The sequence below is a fragment of the Ischnura elegans genome, chromosome 9, assembly GCF_921293095.1.
Source record: "Ischnura elegans chromosome 9, ioIscEleg1.1, whole genome shotgun sequence".
In the NCBI taxonomy this organism is placed as follows: Eukaryota; Metazoa; Arthropoda; class Insecta; order Odonata; family Coenagrionidae; genus Ischnura; species Ischnura elegans.
In genome coordinates, this window is record NC_060254.1 from 113,446,554 (window position 1) to 113,468,706 (window position 22,153).

The window sequence follows — 22,153 nt, forward strand, 5'->3', positions numbered from 1 at the left end:
TCAGCGGCAGAGCGGTAGCTGCCTGACGGAAAATGTCCACTTGGGTCTGATTTAAGTGGCTCCGAAGAGTTCATATCAGTGCGGAGATCCTTACAGCTCCCATCTGTGGCTAGCAGTCGTCTTCTTTTACGATCTAGAAGTTATTTTCTATTATATCATGGCAATGATTTCGAAGACATGGTTATTCCAAGTGCGACCCGTTGGCGTTTCGTGCGTTTACCACATATGAATCTTAGACTCAAGGAGATGGTCCGTGACGTCTTTTGTTTGCTTGAGTGCCTTTGCTGACCTTAAATTCGTCCCTCAGCTGAATCAGCATTAGTGGACCACGACTTCTATCTCCCTTGAGTCTTCCTCATAGTAACGGCAAGACTCTCAGAAAGAACGGAGTGAAATGAGTTCAGACATCATTTTCGAGGAGTTTACTGTGCTTAATTGCCGATTAAGAAGTTTCTTAGTGCTGTGTGTACATTCAAGAAGACAATTTTGAATTAATCAACAGTGCTTGTTTTTGTTTTAGGGAAATATAGGGGAAAATTGTCCCCAATTCTGTGTCCAGGCACCTTGTTCTTTTTGGTCGTATTTTTCGTCGGCCCATTTTGTGTCGTCCCTTGTTTATTAAGTCCCTTGTATATTTATGGACTAGTGCCCTTTCCATGTGTTCAATCGGAAAGAAATTGTTGTCCGGCGCTGATTTCAACGAACGTGTAATTGATCACTTTGCTGGACAAAAGGAAAGAAGGATGGACTTCTGCAATATAACTAAAGGCATGTGAGCATTTCAGATTTTGTTAAAAATGTGTGAGAAACATTTAATTATTGATTTTAAATCACACTGTATTCAAGAAGCAATGCGAACACCGCAATGCAATGTTTACATCTGCAATAGCAAAGCGCGCGCATTCTAGCACGGTTTGTTGCCTAGTGGAAGTCAGTGACACTCGCCTCCCTCCTCAGGTGTTACAAATGTCATTGCTACCTAAATCATTGCAAATGTTGAATAGATTTGACAAATAACGCATTATGATTGCAAAACGAACAACATAAGTGTATTGCGGGCATATCCGCACGAAGAATGTAGGCGCTAAAACCTAAAGTTACGTATTTTCGTTTGTATTTGCAAAATATCGCAGCAAATATATTTTTATTCTTCAAGATCATTGATCAGTATAATCGAGAGTCCAGACTAAGCCGATCCGTGTGACCGAGAGTCTACTGCATTTAGTATTTATTAATCAAGCTTCATTACGAAAACTGGGTATTGTTGTTGAAAAAAACGGAACATATGGCATCACAAAATTTTATTCCTAGATTGCCGTAAAAACATAATAAAATACACGAATTATTAAAAAATTATGACCCCTCGGTGGAGTGCGCCCCCCCAGCATTTGACTCACTAGCCGCCACTAGGCAGGGGATGATCAATCACCAGTATGCAGCATGCAATTGGACTGCCACATGCACTCCACACAGTCCGAAAAACGTCACGCATACTAACAAATTATACTACCACATACTGTTAGAAATAATGACATAATTCAGAAACATACATTAAAGTATACATAAGTTATTAGGCTACACTACAAGTCATCTATTCTATTTATGAGTTCTAACGCTGCCGTTATACTCTTATTGATCGTGGAAAAAAGGACATCATGAATCTCTCTGTTCTGCAGTCTATCTTTCTAATTTTATATATATGATCTGATCTTCCGTAGTATGTTGGCGTCCGTAAGATACGGCAAACTTCGTCAGAAAAGACGCTGCTCATGAATTTATCTAAAAGCTTTAGTCTATTTTTCAATCTACTGTCCGACAGAGATTCCCATTCAAGTTTATCTAAAGGCCGTATCACATTAGCGACTGCGGCCGGCGCTGAGGCTGCGACTGGCCCGCCGACCAATCAGAGCGAGGCAGTCGCAGCCAATCAGAGAGCTCCATTTCAATCTCGCGTGCTTGCGGCAGACGTGTTTGTTTTGTTTACCGTAGCGAGGGAAGTTCAAGAAGGTTGTGAGATAACGCTGAGATAATTTCGGATTTTTAAAGTGAAGATGGAAGCCCAGCATCAAGGAAAAGCACGATCAAATTTCTCCTCGGCGTAAGATATCCGTATATTACACGAAGTAGAATGTCGGCCAATACTGTGGGATCCGACCATTGAGAATTACAAAAGAGCGGACCTGAAACCTCATATGTTGGGCGCAGGTAGCCTAACATATTGGACTTCTATTAACTTCCTATTACGATGCCAGTACAACTGCCTTAATTTCAACAATTGCTGCTCTCTATCCATTCTTTGGGAATTCGTAAACAAACAAGCCACAAGCAGAAACGTTCTTAATGTCTGGTTTCGCTGGTGCGTCCCGCGGCTGCGTCCGACTGCCGCGGCCGGCCGTCACTGACTCATTATATGTGCTACACAATCTCTGGCAAAAAAATTGCAATTAGTGCCAACCATGGCTAGTAACACAATAGAATAGTATTCCTTGAAGTTCAAGAACAAAGATCCGCTGGCTTTTGGGCAGAATATTCTAACGTGTTTTCCGTCAACGGGGGGCACACAATTTGGAAAGTTCCACCTCTCCCAAAAATCCAAAGCATTCTTCTTCAAAGTGTTATGATTTTGTGGGGAAGTACACAAAGGTAATAAACGGCTACACAATGCTTTCAGTGTTTCTTTAAGTATCACACTTTAGTAACTGTATGAAATACGAAAAGCAAAGCTCAGAGACCGAAAGGTTTCTCCTGTAGCTAGACACTTGAAAAAGATTATCTGTTTATTAATTGACTTATTGATATTTTTTCTTTTATCATAAAGGAAATGACTAAAAAAGGTAGAAGAATGAAAGGGACAATTACTTTAAAGGTGCTATTTCGCTCTCGTCCGACCGCACCTTGAATATGCAGCGAGCGTATGGGATCCGGTGCAGAAAGACTTAATCCGCGAACTTAATAAAATACAAAGGAAGGCTGCGCGTTTCGTCAAAAACTACAACGGGCGTACAGACAGTGTTACCCAGATGTTAAGCAAATCAGGCTGGGAGCCGTTGGAGACTCGGAGGCTGCGCGCTAGGCTTAGATTGCTTGAACAATTGAGAATGGATACCTTTAATTTCCGGCTCCGATAGAATCGATAAATTAAGAGAGATGTTTTGCCGAACGGATAGATTTGGGAATTCGTTTTTCCCGCGAACCATAAAGGACTTTAATAAACGCTAGTCCCAACCTCGTTAGAGCACTTCATTTTTTTATTAGCTGTAAATGGCTGGTGTCCTAACACCCCCTGCCACACGCCTCGTCAAAATGGCATCGACATTGAGCTGTTAGACCAAGAACCTCTGAATCATTATTGCTAGAAAAATTGTGAAGAAGAAACAAAATTCAGACGATTCAAGAGCGTTAACCCCAGACTCCGATTGTAAACAGAAGTGTACGAAATTGAGGAAGACTTCAAAGGCAGCTAACATGAGTAGTACTTCAAGGATGGCTGAATATTTTGAAGAGAGAGCAAAAAAGGGATTGGAAATAATTAAAGACATAAGAAGACGAAGTTCACCATTTAGTGAAGATCACGGCTTTAGAAATGAAAAAAATATACCCAAAGTTAATTGCGAAGGCTCAATGCATCAGGAGAAAATCGTCGTCCATTTCCACCTTGTACCAAGCCAACCTCTTGAGAGGCAAACAGCTGAAACTGAAATGCATTCTCTGCTCTAAACAATGTTGTCGGGCAGCAGACGTCTTGCGACCGGGACGCCCCAAAGAAACAAAACACCCTGCCGCAGCGTCCAACCGCGACGACCGAACGCGGCAGTCGGAGGCAGCCGCGGGACGCCCGCCCCAGCGAAACCAGACGCGCTTTACGTGCGCATGCGCGACCGTGGCGTCGGGCGCAATGTGTGATGGAGTGCAGCCGAAATGGTGGTCGCTATAGTGTGATGTGACCTTAAGAGGTCAATTGCATTAACAAGACTATCGTGAAGACCTTTCACGTACCTGGCAGCTCTTCTTTGCACGCGTTCTAACTCAGTTTTTAAGAATTTTTTATGAGGGTCCCAAACACTGGCAGCGTATTCTAAATGGGAATCTAACGAGGGAGAAGTAGCTAATTTCTCTCACTTTGTCGTCGCACTTTCCTAATATTCTTTTGACAAAATCCATTTTACGATTAGCTTGACCGGTTATTTCTCGAATATGTTTATACCATGATAGATCATTATTGAGTCTAACTCCTAGATATTTCACGGATTCAACTGCCTTTAATTGGGTGCCACGAATGAAAAAGCTATGTTTTGTGGAGTTATTCTTTTTCCAGAAATTCATCGCTATGCATCATACATAGAATTACAACTACTCTTCATTTTGCGGGTATTAATGATTTTAAATATCCATTTGTTTATGTTAAAATGAATTCATTGCTTCATTAAATAATCTTCCTTCAACTATCAATAAAACTGAGTAATTTTTTTACAAAAAATTCTGCAATGAAAACGTTAAAATTAACAGTGGTCACGAAGCTTCTGTTCAACTACCCTCATCACCACTCACTATGGCAGATATGCAGATTATTTCAATTCAAAAAGTAATAAGGCACTTCTAATGCATAAATGTGCTAACTAAAATATCAAAGTGGATGGACGTAATATGGTGTTGAGATTTTCCGAACAGAACACGCGTCATAAATAAAACAGAAACATATAAACCGTCATTTTGACAAGTTTTAAGCTTTTGAGAAAGCTATTAAAACCCCATTTCTATAATATAAAAATAATTATTTTTTTAAAAGAATACGTACCGTATGAAATAAATAAAAGTCAGAAAAATGAAAACGTCATTAAAAAAATTGTAGGCAATATGATTAATTAAGAGGTCGTCCATCAAAGAAACAGTTCCTTCTAATGTTAACAAAGTTGTATAACATAGGGTATATTTTATTTAGGTATAGAGAATACCTAGCTCTTCATTAAAATTGATGCAAATATTTATGCAAAAACAAGGAACAATTTTGTCCCGCAGATGCTTCGTTTATATAATTGTTACTTGGGGCGATTCAAAACGGTTTTCGAGTACGCTCGTATCCCAGCGATGAGTAAACAGTGTGAACCGATTGTTTCCATAAACAAGGGCGTATCCAGGATCAAAAGTAGAGGGGGGGGGGAGCAAGCCGTGGTCGTTCAACATTAAACACGAAAAAAGGTTTAGAGAACAAAAATTTCAAGAAAATTAAAAGAACCCTTTCTTAGTTTTTAAAAATGTTTACTCATAAAAAAATCTTTTGATTTTTATTTACACGTTTTACAGTAATATCACTTTTCTTGGATTTAAAGAAAATTTGTTGAAATTACTTTTTATCCTTGGAGGGGGGGGGGGGGGGAATCGCCACTTGTCTCCTGCTAGGTACGTCCATGTTAATTATATTTGCAACGGATTATATCTGCAAACGCGAGGAATAGCGTGGAAAGGAGATGAATTTGATGCATTATGTCATCTTGGATGTAAATTTCTGTTATAATCCCCAATCAGTGCTGTTAAAAGCACAGAGAATAAGTATTTCAGTAATTAAAAAAGTAATTAAAACTATATGATTCATCTGATGCCGTAATGTGGCGATCGCTATTCAATTGTTTGTATTCATGAGTCCTCGTCTCTCATTTATGCTTTTGTATTTGAGTCTACGCTATCGCATGCCGCAGCGAGGTCTAATATTTCATCCTTCTTTCCATATTATACCTATTTGCCAATGCGCTCTATGGGAAAGATTACTCTGGATTCCGTATACGAAGACATCGTGCATGATCGCTATCATTCACGCGATGCATCACTGTCGTTTAGCTCGCTGCGTCGTCCAAGAAAAATCCGTTCGTGAATTTTATTTACTCTTCGTGAAGGCGGCAGTACTCCTGCGATTTCGAATTTGTGTTTTTTTTTGTGCGGAGCTTATAGGTGTGCAAATATGCAGGGGAGGCTCTAATGGGAATGACGAATGCTATTAATTTCATTATTCACTATTAATTCCAAGTTTTAAGCCATTGATATTTCTAATCTTTACTAAACGTTTTAACCCTAGATTAGACTACAATCACTGAGGAGCGTAGATTAGCATTACACATACCCAAAGAATAACTGTGGATCCCGTACGGAGTCATCGTGAATGATGGCTAATATCATTCACTCTCGCTGTGAACATGGCGAACTACTGCCTTTCGGCTGGCCGCATTTTCTTCAATGTTTACGGGCTTAAGATGCAGCAAACTTTGTCACGCACTAACCGTAGGAAGAGTTCGTGTCTATATGGCCTTCGGCATGACGCAATTCAGAGTTGAGGGTGGAGAAAAAATATCGCATCGACTATGCGAAGCGACTCTGAATATCGTTCAGTTGCTGGGTAACCGAGTGACGAGAGTGTTGAATTTTATTCCCGAGTGTGCCTTTTCTGTCTAGTGAAGAAATTATTCCCGTGTTCTGACAACATATGAAAGAAGTGTTTTACACTTATCTAAGATGTTAATCTTTCGTGGTGCAAAGTGAATAAGTGCATTGGTGAATGTGGATTAATAAAATAATCCGAATTTGGAAATCACTGGATTAGCCCCTGGTGCATATAGTGTCAAGTGAGTTCTATGGTGTAAGTGGGGAAGCACCTTGTGGTGATTGTGTTGTATTGTGTAGCTTGTTGGGTTAACATTAAATAAGTTACCGAAGAAGAGTAACAAGGATTATCGGATCTTACGATTTGGCTTCTTTCTTGTGGAAAGCGTCTAACGGCTCCAATTACAAGGAAAAAATAAAGTAAGGATAATTTTCATATTTAATTAAACTAATTGTATTACATTTATTTATACCTTTGCTTGTGGGAATAAAGTTTTATTGGCTTTTTTAATCACACTGATTGTAGGTATTTATAATTATTTATCGCCAAGGTGTAGCATTATTATACTTTAAAACCAACTGCCCACCTCTGGTTTACAGAGTCATGATAATGTTTCGTGTGAACGAACCGGAATACGAAAAAATCATGGTATCCACCCCTACTGAAATTTGAAGAAACACTAAATTCTCTATCTAATTTTAATCAAGTGAAAGTTAGGTATCACCTACACAAATCCTTAGACCAATAGAAATCATCTTTCCCACATCGCCTCCGTGGCGAAATCGGCTAGCGCGTTCGGCTGTTAACCCGAAGGTTGGTGGCTCGAGCCAAGCCGGGGGCGTTATTTCTGGACGATATTATTAAGAGTGACGGGAAAAGACCAGAGGCCTTTTTCGGGGGGAGGGTATTTGGGGGACCCAAACCACCCTACAACGAGAGAAAGCGATTGCAGATGAACGAACGATTAAAAAAAAATGACGTATTTTTTCTGACAAGGAGACTTTATGTAAGTAATGTCAAGAAAGAAATGAAACTATTTTTATTTGATAGTAGACACTTAGGTACGAATACTGTCGAAGGGTTTTGTCCATATACGCCCGGGTTTGCAGGAATGAAGCATTTGAAAATACGCTGCCTTTGTAGTCTCGTCTTATCTGACGTGGAAAAACCGACATTCTGAATCAATGTGTCTATTATATCTCTTATTTTATTTTTATTATCTGATCTTCCGTAGTATGTTGGCGTTCGTAATATATATAACTAACTCCCCTATAAGCACTCTCACTACCTCTTTACAAGGATACAAAAATTGTTGGACCATTAATTATAAACTGTTTTAGATAAAATGTGGGGTTTATGACCCCTGTTACCCTCCCACATCCGTGGTTATTAGCATCTGTTTTCGCAGGATTAGGTCTTCAGTGAGGGTAAGCTGAAGTACAGCCATGGGGTTGGGGGAGTTGGCACCCCTGTGTAGATTGCAATAGCACTTCCATTCATATGAAAATTCATTTTCTTTACTCACGTGTTCAAAATTTTTTCCCGTGAAGTTCTTCTCCGATGCCATATTCGTACCAAATATCGACACTGCATTTTCTCCTTGCTTATTTCTCATATCCGTGACAGCAGCTCCGAATAACACTTGGATCAATGCCCAGGAAAACGATTGGAACAGCATCACTGTAAAATTACACCGAAGAATAAATACGGCATTAGAAAGGATTTTGGAAGCATATGTAAGAGATTTTGGAAGTAGATGTAGATTTAAATAGATATATTGCACGAATCCGATAGTTTGAATAAATATTATGGGATTATCGTTATAGTATGGGACTTGTAGGGATTCTATTGATAGGGTGATTAAGCAAACAAATGATAATCATAAATATCAATAAGTGACCACATTAAATATTGCTGAGATACAGGTAGTTTATCCGAGAAATTGAAAAAAGTACTTGTAATATATTATGGGACTGTGAAAACAATGTCAATAACCCATCCTATGCAACCCGATAAGTTTATGGAATATTAATGAGGGATTCCTGTTGAAAAGACAACACAAAAGGCGCCATTGAACAATTGCGGTGGGGCGTGGAACTATATTTGAGGGGATTTACGAAAATATAATTATATTGTAGTCACTCACTCGATCGCTGCATCAAACGGAAGGTTGCTATGGAGAGACGTAAACATAGACAGGACATTCCGTACCCCCATTCTCTGTAAGCAGTAAAGCACGTGTACCGTAGGATCATTTCCCAGCAAAACGGCGATGAAGAATTTACCTGTAAAAATACACAAAAGAGACCGTCACTTACGGCCTGTTTACACGGAATATCAACCATTTACAACTTAATGTCTGAATGTACGAACGCGTAAATGAACATGAAAATGCACCGGGTAACCAGGGCCGGCCCCAGCAGGTGCGGGGCCAGGGGCGAACTTTCAGTGCGGGGCCGTTCACTTAAAATATTAAACTCTATACCCCATCTACAAACTCGAGCATTTTTAATCCCTACCACTCTCTGGCTAAGTATGCGTTCCCCTCCCAAATTAAGACTTCGTAATTACGCCGCGGCGTATGATACCATCACGCAGTTGAGTTCGTTGTTATCACTCACACGACACAGTACTGTACTGACAAACGCAATTGCACAATAAATTTACTGCATTATTATACCTTTTTCATGATATTAATTTTTGTCTAGCCTGGACTTAACAATACAGTAATAGTTGGAATTGGGTTTTCAAAACTATCGCATATTTTATTTTTTGTTCAGGAACGCGGGGCCCCCCCAAAGCGCGGGGCCCGTGGTGGTCGCCCCGCCCTAAGGCCGGCCCTGCGTGTAACCACCCAGCTTAAGCAAATGCATCTACAGGAAATGGAACCTGTTCTAATTTTGTTCATGCATTCGTGAAATATTCCGTTTATATCCACCAAAGTCGTTCATTCATTCACACATTAACCCGTACGTTTTAATGTACCGCTTAATTATGCCTTAAGAAAGAAATACCGTTCGAAGGGAAACCGATTTTCCCGCTGATAAAACGCAGGGCGGCCAGATGTTTGTGATGAGTTGTCGAGTCAAAAAGTGCAGCAAATTGAATCATAAGATCCCAGCAGTTGACCATGTTATTGTATTTTGATGGATATTAGCCAAACAACGACGAATCAAGCAATGAAATGCATATTATACGATGGCAATTATAATGATAATACACATTAATAATAATATTTTACTCACGGACCCAAATACTGCCAATCACGTTTATGTCGTCCTAGCAAGCCGCTCTTTGCACCAGGTTTTCTTCCAACTCTGACCTCTCGTGCACACGCTATTTCACTGTTTTTAAATTTCTCCAGCAAACTCCGCGTGCATGAAAAATAATCACGTATCTGCATCCGTGTATCCATTGGGTCGTCATACAGACGTCAATGGAGTTAGAAACAGCCGTCTGTTGATGTAGACAATGTTACGCTATAGCGGTGTGCAAGCAGTTTGAAATGAGACAAAAGATAACGATTCATATGGTGTGATGACGCTTAAGAAGACCGTTGAGTTGTGGGTGGAGGAGGAAAGTCAGGGAGGTGGGGAGGATACGAAAATGGAATGAGGAGTTGAATAGAGCATTTAAAAACCGTCGGAGAGTCAAAAGGGCCCAGACACTGAGACAGACGAACTTGTTCCGCGCACAAGGAAAGCAGACGTGACGTCAGGAAAACAAAAGCCAATCGGTGTTCGAAATCTTTAATCAAAAAGTGGCGTAATAGTTTTTAAAATTATTTTAAAAGAAAGTATTCAAAAATATTGCATTTAAAATTTATTTTAAATTTTATATTAATTATTAGCTGAACACAGATACTCTATTTTCATTTTTTTACGAAATAAATGAGACTCAAATTTTCGTGACGTCACAAACGTCCTTCACTCAGGTGACGAATCGCATCCACGGAGCCCCAATCCTTCTCAGTGTCCTGCTAACCACCGTGGAGTTAAGACGTAAGTAAACAAGCCATTCATTAGTTCACGTTTTTATCGTGTCATACATATGTCATTGCTATAACATTTTAGTGTTTAATATATCAGTGAATCTGCTTTGCCTGGTGCTTATAATAATTCGTGATTTTCTCTACTTTATTGAGATTTATCCCGCCTTTGATTATTTTGTATTATCCTTGGCAAAGAACCTCAAATGTTTGAAGGTAGCGTAATTGTGATATATATTTGACAGTGATTACTGTGTTTCCATTGTTCCTGCCAAAGATAGGACGATATTGGGATATATTTTCTCTTTTCGATTTTCAATACATCCCCTATTCATTACCGCTTTTTCGCTTTCACGATTCCGAGAGTTATTGCGAGTCTACATTGTTCACAAATTGAGATCGATGTCTAGTGATCTAGTTTTAGTAATGTCGTCAGAATGTCTCGCATATCAGATGTTGGTAAATTGTCCGTTGCAGCGATCCATTGGTCATATTGCGATCTTATTTTCACTAATGTAAGGCGGATTCTGATCACTAAGACATGATTGCGATAATATGTGAATTGCTTGCCAAGTACTTTTTCCCTAAGGTCATACGAACTCACTCCTCCGGTGAGACGATTTCCTTAAGAGGTTTTGAAAACAGCTTACTCGAAGGAATTCGTCCCCCATCGTTTGGTTTAAGCGATTGTTATCTCGTATTATTCTCGTATTCGGAGGTAGCTCTTGCCGCAAGAATATTCCGAGTTTTATGGGCCTTATCACCAAGGAGATAATATTCTCGCAAGACTGCCCCATTTGACCATCGCTTGTTACACCCAGATGTTTTCAGTCACGAGAGTTATGTGGAGATCTTACTGGACTAACTTCTTAATATAATTCGCGTTTATATTTGAAGTAGACGTCTCTCTCCTTTCTGTCGTCGGCAAGCAGTTGTGATCGCTTAAGTTTATCGCAGTTATTCGGATATTTCGTCTGAATTCAACCAAAAAAACTTCTCATTTTTTTTTCGCTAACTTTCTCTTCTTTACCGTTGAATCACACGACTGTTGCAAATTATAAGAATTGAATTCAATAGTTAAGTTGATTAACTATCATTTTTCACTATTTTTTAATTTCCGATGTACACCTTTCCGTGTTCACAATAGCCGGACGTTGCTTCGGTAATATTTAATCATTCGGGTTTTGTACTCTTGGTTTCTGCTTGATGATAGCATTATGTTAATGTGTGTCTATTTCTTATTATTTCCAGTAAATTTTGTCCGTGTGAAAATAGTGCTGTGTCAGTTATACGAGTGTGGAATTTCTGGGAATTATATTACGTCGGAGAGATATCCTGAGGGGAGAAATGGTAAGTGGATTTAATTTTTTTAATATTATACATTATTTCATTATGTTATATGCCAAAATGTTGCCATTAATATGCTAACCTTTACTTCAAATGGAAGTAATTATTTATTTACATGTGCGGGGTTATATGCTTTCGTCTACGAACTGAAGATTTTATTTTTCTTTGTCTTGTTCCTCCGTTAATCGAATTATTAGAAACAATGCAGGGAAAATACAAAATAAGATCGATAGAGCTTCGTATGCGTTTAGGTTTTTTTGCGTAGATCTCAAGATGGAGGTGACGATTTTTTTTAAATTTCCCTGTCATAGTTTGATATTTCAAAATTAATCATTTTACCACTTAGTGGATTCTAAAATTTTACCTACACCTGAGTATTCGTCATGGATATTAGCGCCTTGTGAATAGGCTTTACGAGTGTTCTTCCGTCTGTATTTGCATTTGGTGAAGGATTGGCCTTATTCGATTGTTGCTGTTATTCGATTATATTTTAACGTGATGAACGAATGTTAATAGTGTTTTCTAGTTGGCATTTACTGAAAACCTACTCATAAGCCTTTAATGAACTGCCTACTTTGCAACGGATATACATTTTGATAAGATCTTGCGTCGATCTCTACTGTATGTTTGAAAGCATGGGAAAGGCTCCTAACTTAATCGTTCACTTCTTCGTAATGCATTTACTTATTAAATAAGGTAATGAATTCTTTGTCATTGGGAAATCCTTGCTATAGGTATTCAAGTTTAACGACTGAATAACCTATCCAGCTGTTTTAATTTACACCACGAGACACCTACCGTCACTTTATATTTTTACGAAGTCATTTAAAGGGCAATCTTTCGTCGCACATTGCCAGATTTGGAATTAATGTCTCCACAATAAAATAGGCAACATAATGTTCAGCAAAATATATGGTTGAGCGTACGAGGGAATGAAGATAACTTGGCTGCTTACTCCTTGACGAGAGAGAGACGATGACCTTCAGATATATTGGCTTTGAATTTTCGTGTTTCGAAAAGCTTCGCCGGTTCGAAAGACTGGTTGGTTTGGGTTCTTCTTCTTTTGAAGGTCGACCTTGTTGCTGCAGACAAGACTTCAAACTTAACTGCATTTTCATCTCTTTTTGATGTCATTGTTGGACGTGAATCTCACTTACATCGCAAACACGTTTACGCATGGAATTCTCGATCGTCATTTTTTATTTTTCTACGAATCATTTCTTCCTTAGTACTCTGCATTAATATTTGCTTTCGTATTAATTGACAGATGAATTTTGCTCTCTCTTGGACTATTATTATTTTTGTTGTCATTCTAAAAAGGCGTGTGGCATGGGGTGTTAAAACACCAGCCGCTTCTATATGAAAAGTGAATCTTCAAACAGAATTACGCCTGGAATTTATTTAAGTCCGTAATGAATCGGGGCAAAAGCAAATTTCCATATCCATCCGATCGGCAAAATATTTCTCTAATTTTATCGTTTATGAGGGATTTGGAAATATAGTGGGGGCTCTAATATTATGTTCTCCGTGTCGCTCTTGAAGATATCGATTCTCAATTGTTCAAGCAATCTAAGCATAGCTAAGAAAACACAATTTCTGCCAAAGGTGGTTGAAAATACGATCAAATTATTCTAATTTGTTTACTTACATTTCTTTGATAGAGACACGTTGACCTTCAGGTTTTTCACGAAGCTTTGCTGTTGGTATTTGTTTGTTATTTTAAAGGTTGACCTTATTTATAGGCCATGACAGCCAGCATAACTTCATTTTCAAACATGTCTCCTTTTTCATTTTATATTTCGAAGTTCATTTAATTCATACCGCTAGTACTATTACGAATGAAGTTCACCATCGTCATTTGTCTTTTTCTATTAGTTTTTTCTTCTATAATATTCTTTGTCGTGATATATTGCCTGTGTGAGTGACAGATGAATTGTGCTTTCAGTTGGGGTATGTGTTTATTCTCCCGCATTTATCGTACATCAATGCTCTTTATTAATTTGTTTTTATATTTATTGTTTCGTTTTGTGGCCCATGGATACCTTTGTTTTTTTACTATCGTTATGAAAACGGTTCCGGCTTATTTAGCGTCGTCCACTTTTTTAGGCTGTGATTGCGTAAAACCAAATACGTTCTCATTTTGGTGTTTTTCCATCGATTACTTCAATAATAGGACGTCATATGGTATTTTCAGAATCAGTTTTCTGTAGGTCCACCTTGTTCTTGTACTTCCCCTCCAAAATTACATTCCTGCAAGTTTAAATTTGGTCACTTATGTTATCCATTTCTATCTTGTTGTCCGCAATCATATCCATGCATCAGCATCCACACTACATGAAAAACTATTCAGGAAATTCTTCATAGAAAGAGGACAAATCATAGTGATGTGTTTTTTTTGCGAGGAGATAAGTATTATAAGTGCATATATTTTATGTATACATATGTGCATGTGAAGACTATAATTATTATGATGGAGGGTACGTTATTTGGAAATCTGATTAATATTATGCCGTGAGCGTTTTCTGTTGTTTTTTTTATAATCCCTATTTTTAGATTGAAATGATTTTTTATTCTCGACTTTTTTCATACGAGGGATTTTTGTGTCTACAATGTGGTCATGAAATAATAATGTTAATTTGCTTGTAACTTTATTACATCTACCTTTGTGATGTACATTTTGTGCCATTTTAAGTTCGATAGACTCAGTTGCGAACCAACATTTTGCGAATAAAAATGAGTAATGCTCTACACATATCTATATTTTGTGCCTTTTCGTGTGAATTTTGTGTCCTTTTAAGTTCAAAACACTTAGTTACGAGTCAACATCTTGCGTATAAGAAATGAGTGACGTATTACATAGTATATCTATCGGAGAATTGCATTTATTATATTGTTGTGATCCGATGAATTATCTTCCATTGCGGTCATTTATCTGTATTTTTTTTTGAGGTTATAGTGATACCCATCCAATGAAGTGGTACGTTTGGGTTTCTTAATTAGCTCTTGAATAGTGTTTGTTCGAATTTTGCTAATTTCTTTGCATTGGAATACTATCCAGCAACCCGCCGAATGCATACAACTAAAAAGTGCGTCATGTATAACAGAATTGCGTTCACTCCAAAGACATTTACTTACGTGATATATCTCGTGCAGCTAATGCCATACTAATTTGATCACCTGGCTTTAGTCTCGCGTAATTTAGGCCTATTGAAGGCCTACTAAAGTACCATAAACTCTAACATTTACTGAGAGACTTTTCTTTAGATGAAACACTTTCTTGGCTGACAATATATCCTTCTTTTGACCTCAGAGGAACAGTTGATATTATGTTCGGGGAAACTTCACACAGTCCTGTCCACAGTCGGATTCAAAAGTACTGCAAAGAATTGAGCGGCGCCACTTTCGCCGCAGTTTGGAAATTGAGTTTCATTATTTTCTATAGTACCAGTAGCAGTGGCGGCTCGTGAGTCTAATGCTTGTGTAACGGTTTTTAGACACTTCTTCATTAAGCTTTTCAATTCTTAATCTGCACGCACTATCTAATTGGACGCTTATGTCAACTTTGTCTAACACGGCGTACTCAATGCAAGCATTAATGTGTTTTTCGCTAAATTGGTTTTTTGACTTTATCATTTAAATGTTTAAAACCGAGACACCATCCATGCACTGTCAGTAACTTCCATTTCCACAAGGCATAAGCTTAAACGCGTCATAGCACCAGTAGCCCGGAACACTACCACTATATCATATAACTGCATGTTAAAAGGGATTGAGACGTTCTGGCCAGCGCCCCACGGCTACAAATTGATACTTCTCGCGCTATTCTTCCTTTATTTCTACATTTTCGATGCATGCGATTGATAAAATACTTTGGTTGATAATATGTATAATTATAATTGAATGGGTATTTATTTTTTTTCCGTTTTCAAATCTTTGGGAGGGGCGGCGTCCTCATGGGCAAGCCGCCACTGACCAATAGGAGAGAAATTTGATCAACGTTCCCATCTCCCGCAATATCTTCATCATTATTACACCTTAAAAGAGAATTTTGCACACGGGATGTGAGCAATCTTTAATGCTACATAAATTGTGCAGCTCATGCATGAATCCACCTCCATAACTTCAAATCACTTTATCTCGTAAATTGGCCAATCCGTGGAAGTAATTATTATTACAATTAACTGTGTAGATTTTGAGATGAGAAATAACGAACAAAGCACACGCATAAAATATTCGCCGCAATATCACGGCAAATATTGGCACAGCGAGTTCCAATTTAGTTTGGTTTCATGACACTAGAAGACTGTTTCGTTCTCTTGCATGATTTCAGAAAGCCCGTAATGAAGCAATATTGAAATCAGTGAGTGAGTTGGCTTAGTGGAAAAGCAAATTATTTTTCACGGCAGCAATTTGAAGTCACGGATTCTGATCCCTACGAAATTTTTTTTTCCCGAAGCATATGATGGCATTACCATATTTTTGTTATCCACTCTAACGCAAATGAATCGCTGCTCTCGTTATAAAATTTTGAATGGCGTAAATTTATTTTGTTTTCCACTGATATCGATTTTCGAAACAAAATCTCATTTCATGAAGAATTTGGAAAATTATCCATACAGTTTTTCATTTCCATCTAGTCCTTTTTCGTACTACGCGAATGTTCCATCGTATTCAATCAGGGGCGCCGACTTATAAAAAATATTGGGGGGGCCCATATCGTAGGTCTTGCCCGGGGAAGAGGTTAAATTCAAAGTGTGTCGCAGCACCGAAACACTACCATGATTCACACCACTTGATTCAGTTAACCCTTTATAACCCAGAGCTGCTTAAGGTAGAAATCAAATTTCAAGATTTTTTATTCTGAATAGATGAAAATTTTGCACTCGATCATAATTGTCGAGGCAGATAAATATTTCGTCATCAAAATTTACACCCCAAAATAATACGTAGTTTAGATATTTCCTATATAGAGCTGAAAATTTGTATATTTTTGACGTTGCTTTGAATGAACATTGGATTATAATGGGTTAACCTGCATAGCATTATAATTATTTGTTTCAGCACACGTTGTTGAATTTATTTTAAAAGGTAACTATTGTCAAACATGGGAAATAAAAATCACCAATATATTTTTGTGATTTCACAAAGCATTATATTACTTAATTATTTTCTTGAATTATTGAGGGAGCTCCGCCCCCCCAAAATAATCTTTGAGGGGGCTCGGGCCCCCTCAGGCCCCATGGAGTCGGCGCCACTGTATTCAATAATATGTAGACAGCAGTGACTACGACTTAACTGATGTAGTAGGGTCGGTGAAAACGTGAAAGGTTGGCACATGAAGCAGCCTGCATCCTTAGCCTTCGTGACACCAAGAGCCGACGAGGACGGACGCGACAGAGCTACCGAAACAGGAGTCAAACTCCAGGAGCATGAGCCCAATCAGAATTCAGATTAGTGGATGGAATGCACTGAAGAAACTCCACACTCGTGTTGGGGCGTCGGAATGTTTTCTTTCGGGCTCCGTGGCGAAGTTTTTTCCTATCTTTATAGATTCGTATTACGTCTTGCTGTTTATGTATCACTAATACTTAGTTCCTTAGGCGATTGGGTCTATATTTTGAGTAGTAGTTGCGGAAGAGTTCTTAGAGTGATGGAGTCCGAGGTAATTACACATTATAATTCACAGTGTCCGGCGATATATAGTGGAAATGATTTATATTCATGAGGATAAAATAAAATGGTTAACTTCCACACACTTTTTTATTAACAAAATACCGACCCGGTTTTGACACGTAGTATCAAAGTGGGGTCAAGATCTAGCCTCTGAAGAAATGTGCTTACGCTAGAAAGAATTTAATTGCAATGGCATTATTTCCAATCCAATTGATCAATTTATTTTCACGCTGGTAATGAATTTCAGTAGATATCAACCAAAATAAAATCGATTTTCAGAGTACTTCTAATCTTTCACTGACACCCCATATTTGGCAATTTAAGTGTCCTTGCGCACGTTGGGGGTTGTGCTGCGATGAAAATTCGCACTTAGTAATAAATTTTGAAAGTTTCTTCCTTAACTGACTGGAAAACTTGAATTTGTTTCACACCTCTCTCTGCACAATCAATTACCACTTGTGGACCGCGAATAATTTACAAATCGTTCTTGATTGTTCATCCCATCCTCGCATGTGCGCATCAAAGAATGGAGTGCATATTTACAATGTATTACATAGCTTTCTCGAATGAGTGGTGACAAAATTTGATAAAGATACCTTAGTCATGTCTTTATGTTTATAGAATGCCTTCTTCGGTGGATCATATTTTCCCTCACATGTCCTCATACGGAGTATCACGTTTTCCTTTTCATACCTATAAAAGGATCCGTCAAAGAATGCCAGGCCTACAACTCCTCACTCAGGTACCACAAGTGGTTTGAAAACATCTTTTGTACTGCTTTCGCTATGTCCAGGTTAACACTTTCATAATTAACAAATCTTTTTAGGAACTGCGGGTCACTGTTTGGAGCAGATGCACCACAAGGAGCGTAGAACCACACCTTTTTCTTCCTTCTTGAATATATTGAAATCTATTCCACTAACACCTTCATTTCGTGCTCCTCTTTGATTGCGTAAGAATTTTACTCCCTCAGCCCAAGCACATTTATCCGAGAGATGAACTGCACTTTCCTCCTCGTGCGTCAAAAACTCAATGGCACCGCTCCTTGCAATGAAAACAAATCATCAAGTTTTGTTACGACTTCATATCCACTGTATTTCGCGCTCTCTCTTTATTTCGTCGCACGTTCATCCATTCTTTGCGTAATTTTTCTAACTTTTCGATCGCTTTATTTTCCGTAGTAATTCAGGAATTCTCGTTTTGTACTATAGATGAAATTCATTTCTTGCGGTTTTTCTCGTACTAAGTCTCATGCATTTTGAACCCATTACTTGATAGCGAAAACATACAGTACTATTCTCACTGTAGGTAACTTTCAGCCAAGTTTTTCTTCACTTCTTTTCCAGCGAGTTGAATGCCTGGATTGGGTCTTGATTTCATGCCTTTCCCTGTTGGCCAATTCTTAAAATGAACGTCACGTGTATTCATCATAAGCTAGTTATTTCGCCATTATTCTCCTTACATCCTAAAAAACTTAGCACTTCCTATCCTTTGCACTCTATACACTAGAACTATATGTCCACTGTCCGTGAACTGACACCCCCGTTTCTTCTTCCTTGAATATTTCTATCTACTGTTGGAGCCTTGGAAGCTTTGCTCATCTCCTTATTTCCTTTATGATTCACAGACACAATTTTATCACATACTTATAGTATTTTGTACATAAAGAGCATTTTGGAACTTGCTAGACTGATTCGCGGTCGTATGGTGGCAACAAATTAAGGTTTTAGGGGTCGGTACCTAGCGCATAGGATGGCACTGAAGGGTTAAAATTGACATTGTGGGCTTAAACAACATTAATCATGACACAAGAGGATCAGCATGTTCAATTCTATACCATTACCATGTAAATATTGTCATGAGGAGGAAAGACTTTGTCGAGAGGGTGGAGGTGAAGTCTCTAGTAAGTGGTGCGGGCCGTAACTCAGCGGCGCCGCGGTGCGGGGTGGCGCCCTGGGGGGGTGGATTACATCACGACGGGCTATATCTCCTAAAAGCTTAGAGATAGGTCAAAATATACAGAAAATCGGTCATGAAGGACATTAATTTCACCTTGTACATAGGAATAGCTATTTTACTGCTCCAAAAAACTCAATTGAGGGTCCTCAGTACTTAGGGCTTTTGGGGCACGGGTTGCCGTTATTTTAAAGTAACCAAATTTTAACACTTGAATATAGACCTCATTTGGATCATTTTGAGACTAGGAAAACATAGCTTTTCGCAATTCTGAAAAATAAGGGCCGGCCTACTGTAGAGTGATTTTAGACCACCTTTTTCTGCATCTTCAGGCCTTATTACGGTTCTAACTAACGGTTCATATGCAATGCACCACGGCCTCTGCTTCCTCCACCATTTGAAGGACATTTTCTTCGAAGTTGCGTGTAGTGCACATTCCATAGTAGGGAGGTTTCCTATTATTTTTAATTGTCTGAATGGAAAGATTATTACTCCTGGAGTAAATACTTAACGGTTTTAGATTTTTAAATGGCGACGTCAATTTTTCGCGATTCAATGAAAAGTGAACATTTTCAAGCACGCGAAAACGCGCCGGCTAAGTATGAATACTGGGAAAAGCCCGCGTTACGTCATTCTGGTTCCGGCTACCACCGTATGAAACCACCTTGGTACGAGGCTATGAACGCCGCTACGATGCAGGCTGTTAGCAGGTACCGATTGGCTTAAATAAGGAATATTAATACCTTATCAAACGAAAGTAACTTTCCGACAGTGGCGCCGCGCCGACTCCATGAGGCCTGAGGGGGCCCGAGCCCCCTCAAAAATTCGTTATGGGTGTGAGGAAAAAATTTGTCAGGATTGTCGATTTCCCCCGGAGTGTCCAGATATCGAGATTATAGTTATAACTTTATAAGGGTTCTAATGTTGATCACATGGCTCTTCTAAAATGCTCAAAAAACTTTAAACTCACTACTTCCAAAATTTCCCGCGGCAAGATCCCCGGTTTGAGGCCCCCTATATTTTTTGTAAGTCGGCATCCCTGCTTTCCGACCTTAGAAAATTTAAATAGCTTATTATTAAGAGATGTTTCCCTGAGCCCTGTGCCTCATGCATGCATTGGTAATCTCAGACGGTGTAAAACTCCTAACTACTCGTATAGAAACTAGGTCCCTGTGTCAGTGTCAAACAGTAATCTGCTAACATGGTGCTGAAATTTCCTTGGTTCCATTTTTCCAAATGTAAACTATTTTGGTCGAAACGCTCACTGTGTTCATCTCTAGAAGCACCGAGGTTTGGTGGAAAAAGGCAGGGTTAGAGCCGAGAAAATAGTTTTTAAAATTCATATTGCAGCCCATATTTTGGTACGATTTAATTATGTTAATATAGCCACCAGATCACGATAATTTTCAGCCATGATATTTCCTAAAAATGTTGAGATATATTTATTAATGCGTTCCACGCGCTTTTCTCCATTCACCTCACTTGCTGTTGAAAATCTGAATCTTTTAATCCCTAATTTGTGGCCCAATACGTATTCCTTATTTGATCTTTGCGTCACTTAATTGAAGGACTTTTTGTTTCAAATAAAGAAAAACCAGCACCATTTTTGTCCATGGCTTCAAGAAAATAAAAAAAAAGTCCTTAATTAATATGTAGAGGTGAAAAAAGAATGTTTTTTGGATCGACCAAAAGCTTAAAAGGGACATTTTTGAATTCAGGGACGAGTTCTTTACGTTCTGGACAAATTTTTTTCAAGTTAAATTTTTTCTGTCTCTCATATCCCATTCACAGAAGAAGCAACAACATTTCGTATAGCCAAGCTGTAATTATAGTAGCACTGCAATTATTTTAAGTGGCCACAAATTTTCCATTTATATTTTGGGTAGTGATTTTTTCTAAAAGTAACTGCAAATTCTAGTAAGATTCTTTCATATCAGTTTCATGAGTTAAATGTATTGATGGGAGCTCGTTGCCATTATGTAAGTGATTAGCCTACGTAGAATAAATGAACAAACGCTAATCATCTGTGTTTAATTTAAAATTAAGAGTATTCATAACAGAGAGAACATCATTGCAAAAAGCAAATAGTTTTTTAGAGAAGAAACCAAATCAAATTCGTCATGGAGAGGAGCGGGACTTCAAAAGTTTCGAATTAAGATCCAACAATTTTCAACCCTTTAATTGTGATCCTGCAGGGTTAGATTTTACCCTGCTTTTTGGATAAATTTCAAATCGTGGAGTAGATCATTTAAATTCTCTTGCGTTATGAAATGAGTTCAAGCAGATTTACTCGGTCCAAAATTTGGGTCCTTCGAGTTTCCGAATCCTTCATTATCACGTTCTTGATTACTTTCTGAATCTTTGATAAGATTAACATACTCCATTGGTTTCGGCACTTTTAAATTTTCGGAGTGATTGAACGGCAGTGTCGCTGTTTCAAAGTTGTCTGGATATTTTACCGTTCGTTTTGACTACGTTGTAATTCCTTTCATTTCTTCAACAAAGATAACAGTCTGAAAAATGATCAGCCAAATCATGGGGACGGTAAATTACTTATGACGCTTTCCCTTAGTCCAACCAGTAAGAAGCTCTTGCCTGGTGCCACACAACACATGGGGAGCCCATTCTTTATCTTGGCCACCCAATAGGCAGCCAAAATAAAGCTTATAACCCTGTCTGACAGTGGGAGTAATTTTCCACCTTTGAGCCGTTTCAAGTAACTTCACCGCATGCATAATAAAAGTCATCAGGATGGTTCACGCACTATCTAGGGCAGGTTAAAGCTAACAAGGAGACTTTGCCTTATGGATGTCAAGAAA